Source organism: Artibeus jamaicensis, unplaced genomic scaffold (genome assembly GCF_021234435.1).
Source record: "Artibeus jamaicensis isolate MK-2021 breed Jamaican fruit bat unplaced genomic scaffold, CSHL_Jam_final scaffold_286, whole genome shotgun sequence".
Lineage (NCBI taxonomy): Eukaryota > Metazoa > Chordata > Mammalia > Chiroptera > Phyllostomidae > Artibeus > Artibeus jamaicensis.
Genome location: NW_026522034.1, coordinates 13,536,643 through 13,541,477, shown reverse-complemented (window position 1 = coordinate 13,541,477; position 4,835 = coordinate 13,536,643). Strand labels below are relative to the sequence as shown.

General features: G+C 36.8%; 1 non-coding gene across 1 annotated transcript; it reads left to right on the top strand.

Moving 5' to 3' along the window:
- The first annotated feature begins 1,404 nt into the window (after positions 1 to 1,404).
- Positions 1,405 to 1,507, top strand: LOC119051885 (U6 spliceosomal RNA). Its single transcript, XR_005083013.1, has one exon. It is a non-coding gene; the product is annotated as a U6 spliceosomal RNA (small nuclear RNA).
- The last annotated feature ends 3,328 nt before the right edge of the window (positions 1,508 to 4,835 follow it).

Sequence of the window (4,835 nt, the reverse complement as noted above, 5' to 3'; positions counted from 1 at the left end):
AATTACTACGCTTTCTGTTTAAGCTAGCCAGGCTCACTTTTGTAACCTGTCACCAAAAACTATGATTAGTCCAGTGTTCAAGTACAAATTTTGCAAACTCACTGCAGACTATTTCAGGTGTTGGAAGTGCCATGAGATAACTCATTCTTGGAAATGGAGCTTGGAGATCGTTTCGTTAAGTGGAGAACAGTGATGGCAGGTGTGTGAGAGTAGGGGTCATTCTAGACATTTTATCTGATAAAAAGGCAGTAGATGCTGGAAACAAGGCCAGTCAGTGCCCTCAAAATTGAAACATTAACAAGAAAGGTCTTAAGAATATTTTTCCTTTTCCTCATTGTTTAATGATAAGTTTCCTAGAGATAGAGATATCAACTCTGCCTTTGAGAGTTCCAAACAAAGCAAATCATACAGGTGACCTGGCTGGTCCAGGAGAACAGTCCGAATGTAGAGCACAGTCAGAGATGTGAGATGTGGGCGTTGATAATTCCAGAGTGAGTCTCAGAAATGGTGTTCCTAACACGGACTGGCCTCAGGAAGGAGGCTCTTCATAATCTAAGCAGCGTCACTCCCTGTTTTTAGGTCACAAAGACAGCAAATGGCTGGGCCTTCTTTATGGGGCTGAGACGGGGCCTGGTATGGGGCCGTCTGTAGTCTGGCATTCATTCTCCAGTATTAGTAGTTCAGTTTTCTGCCTATGCCCTACTGTCCTGGCAAACAATGCCTTTCACGACTCTTTCAATATTCCGTACACTTTCCAGATGCTGGCTTTAATGTATTTATTTATTAATACTGTTGTTTGTTTTAAAGGACTCCTGCTGTGTTCTTGTGCTCCAAAATCCTATTTGCCTATCAAAGAAAAATGCAATGGTAAGTTCTTCCATGAAGTCTTAACTGATCTTTTTAGCTGGAATCTCTTTCACTGCTAAATGCTCTCAGCATTTTGTATGAAAATAAATGCTGTGGCCTTGGTTAAGCGAGAGGCTAAAGTCTATTGATGAGTGGCAGAAATCAATCAAAGCAGGGAAAAGGCCTGAGGTATAAACTTGCCAAAAAAAATTCAGAATTGGCAACCTCAGCACTGAGCCTATTAACTGGATCATTGCACACAGGCAGGGGAGAGGGGCTGAAGGCAGGAGCCCAAACACACAGGGACATCCCACACCATCCCACATCAGCATCCCAGAAGCTGAGAACAGCTTCTTGCTTTCTTACTCTCACTAGTAAATGGAAACTCTTGCCACTCTCCTAGGCCTGATTCTCTACTTGAAGAGTTAGACAGTGTCACACACACACATGATTATTGCTTGCACATGGATGGAATGGGGTAGACAGGAGTTGGGAACTGTAATTCTCTATTTCCTCTTTATCATCTTATACTGTAACTATAGAAATAACTTCTCATACTCGCTTTGGCAGCACATACACGAAAACGGGAACCATACAGAGAAGATTAGCGTGGCCCCTGAGCAAGGATGACACACAAATTCATGAAGCGTTCCATATTTAAAAAAAGAAATTATTTCTCATGCTCTATTTAGATTTAAAGCTCAGAAAACAGTAATTCTAGTTCACCTTAACCACATTACTTTTATCTTTGGATACTGTTTTAATGCATTTTTGTGAGTAAATTTTCGTAGTACAGTTAAACTTTTCTTAACTATACACTCTTCATCACATCAATCTCAAATTTGAGTGACTTCCATTGTATTTCTGTAAACTACTAAGGGCTGGTAATTATAACACATTTCACACATTAATGTAATGAAATCCCAAATAATAAAACCAGACACTATGGAACATGTAGTTAACTTCTCATGAAAAAAAATCTTAATATCTTAAATCAAAACTGCATCTTCATTTTCTTTATGTTTATGTTTGGGAAAATAACTAGACCAAGGAATCACTATATTCCCAAACTGCATGCCTTTAAAGAGCAGCACAGTACCATCTGATTGATTTTGTTCCAGGCAATTATGTTGAAATCGTCATCCTTAGAAATAAAGAGTGACTGGGTTGTTTTAATCAGGGCTTTATAAAAAGGAAATTTTAAAAATCAGAGAAACAATGATGAAGCTATATTATCAATGTATGAATTTTTTAATTTAAAAATAAGAATTTTTATTTGACATTTTGACCACTTACAACCTAAACAGTAATTAACCACTAGTTTAATTTTATAGGACATATTCTTCAATTTCAAAAAAGGTTTAACAATCTATCTAGGTGGTGGCACAAACCAAATCTCTTGCATTTCTATTTTGACAATTATTATAGATTTTAGAGGCTACAAGTAGACTATATTGCAACCTACCTTAAAATTCTATCAATTATGAAAATCAGCCCTGGCTGGTGTAGTTCAGTGGATTGAGCACAGGCCTGTGAAGCAAAGGGTCACCAGTTCGATTCCCAGTCAGGGCACATGCCTGGGTTGCAGGCCAAGTGCCCAGTAGGGGACACATGAGAGGCAACCGCACATCGATGTTTTTCTCCCACTCTTTCTCCTTCCTTTCCCCTCTCTCTAAAAATAAATAAATATTTAAAAAATACTATTGATTATGAAAACCATATGTAGCCAAATGCAATTTTCTAATTTAAATACTTATCTGAACTTGGGTATAGCAGGGCCCCCCTCAAAAAAAAAACCAGAATTATTTTCTGGAGGGCAGGCCCCTTGTAGTAGAGGCTCCCCCTGCGAAGTGAGTGTTCTAGGGACACGTCTGTCTCAGGATACCAGCTGGTGTTGTTGTGAGAGACTGTAATTGGCTTCAGTGAATATTTTTTTTTGCAGACTCTTTTAACATGCTTGCCCACTTCATGATGGGTGGGTGATTTACGAGAACACCTGCCCACACTGGGCTGAGTGTTCAGCAGTTTTTGACCAAAAAGAACACGACCCCTATGCCTCACCCTCCCTATTCAAGCAATCTCACCCCAAGTGACTTTTTGTTTGTTTCCCAGTTTGAAAAAAGTCCTCACAGGGAAATGTTTTGCTGATGTGGAACTGGTGAAACAAAAAACTGCAGAAGAACTAAAATACATCAAAATCAACAAGTTCAAAAACTGTTTTGAATGGAGGAAAAAGCATCTCATTAGGTGTATTGCATCAAATGGAGAGGACTTTGAAGGTGACAGAAATTTAAACATGTTAGAATAAATACAAAAATTTTTATAAATAAATTCCATTTGGGGGGTCCTCCTTCATATTAAATTGAATTTCAAAAACCTAACAATGGCATTCCCTATGTGTTAGGTAATTTTAAAAGATTAGTGTTATTTCATTTATTCCTTGCAGTAAGCCTTTTAAAAAAACTCTTAATTTCAAAGCAGTTTAATAACTTGCACTAAGTCAAACAACTTTGATAGAATTTGAAATTATATTTTCTAAAATTATATAAGTTTTAAAGATAGTTTGTCACATTTTATATATTATTACATTCATATATAACACACACAGTGAACAGTTTCATTTATCCAGCAGCAAGGTAATTTCCTTTTTTAAAAAAAGTTTTGATTGTTTACAATAAGATTTGCATATTGAAATATTTTCTTCTCAAATATTGTGCAGGACAAAAACTCAAGTTAATTTTATTTTTCCCGTTATACTTTCTTCCTCCCAGCAATCGCCACACTGCTGTCCATGCCCATGCATCCTTTCTCCTTTTTACTCAGTCCCTCCGTCCACTAACCCCTCCCCCCCCCAGAGATGTCAGACTACTCTCCATCTATGAGTCTGTCTCTATGTGCCTGGCTAGTTCAGTTTGTTCATTAGATTCCACGTAGAAGTGAAATCATATGGTATTTGTCTTTTTCTGACTGGCTTATTTCACTTGGCATAATACTCTTCAGGTCCATCCATGCTGTTGCAAAGGGTAAAATTTTCTTCTTTTTTTATGGCTGAGTAGCCTTCTATTGTGTAAATTTCCCATAGTTGTTATATCCGCTCATCTACGGATGGACACCTGGGCTGCTTCCATATCTTGGTGATTATAAATAACCCTGCAGTAAACATTGGAGCACTTAAGTTTTTTTGAATTAGTGTCTTGGGTTCCTTCTGATATATTCCCAGAAGTGGGATTTCTGAGTCAAAAGGCACTTCCACTTTTAATTTTTTGAGGTATCTCTATACTGTTTTCCACAGTGACTGTACCAATCGCATTTGTGCCAACAGTGCAAAAGGGATTCCCTTTCTCCTCAACCGTGCCAACACTTGTTTGTTGATTTATTGTTGATAGACATTCTGACAGGCTGTTTTGATTACTATGGCCTTTTAGTATAGCTTGTTATTAGGTAGCATGATTCTTTCAACTTTGTTTTTCTTTCTCAGGATCACTGTTGCTATGTGAGACCTTTTTTTGTTCCATATAAATTTTTGAAATATTTGTTCTAAATCTGTAAAATATGTCATGGGAATCTTGACAAAAATTGCATTGAATCTGTAGATTACTTTAAGTAGTAAGGACATTTTAATTATGTTCATTCTTCCTATCCATGAGCACAATAGAATCTTTTATTTATTTGTATCTTCCTCAATTTCTATCTTCAGTGTCTCATAATTTTGTGAGTACCAGTCTTTTACATCCTTGGTTAGGTTTATTCCTAGGCATTTAATTCTACTTGCAGCAATTATGAATGCAGTTGTTTTGTTAATTTCCTTTTCTGTTAGTTCATTATTGGCATATTAAAAATTGTACCTAATTTCTTCATATTAATTTTGTATCTTTCTACTTTGCTGAATTTATTTATTAGTTTTAATAGCTTTTTAGTGGAACCTTTGGGGTTGTTTATGTACAGTATCATGTCATCTGCAAATACAGACAGTTTTACTTCTTCCTTTC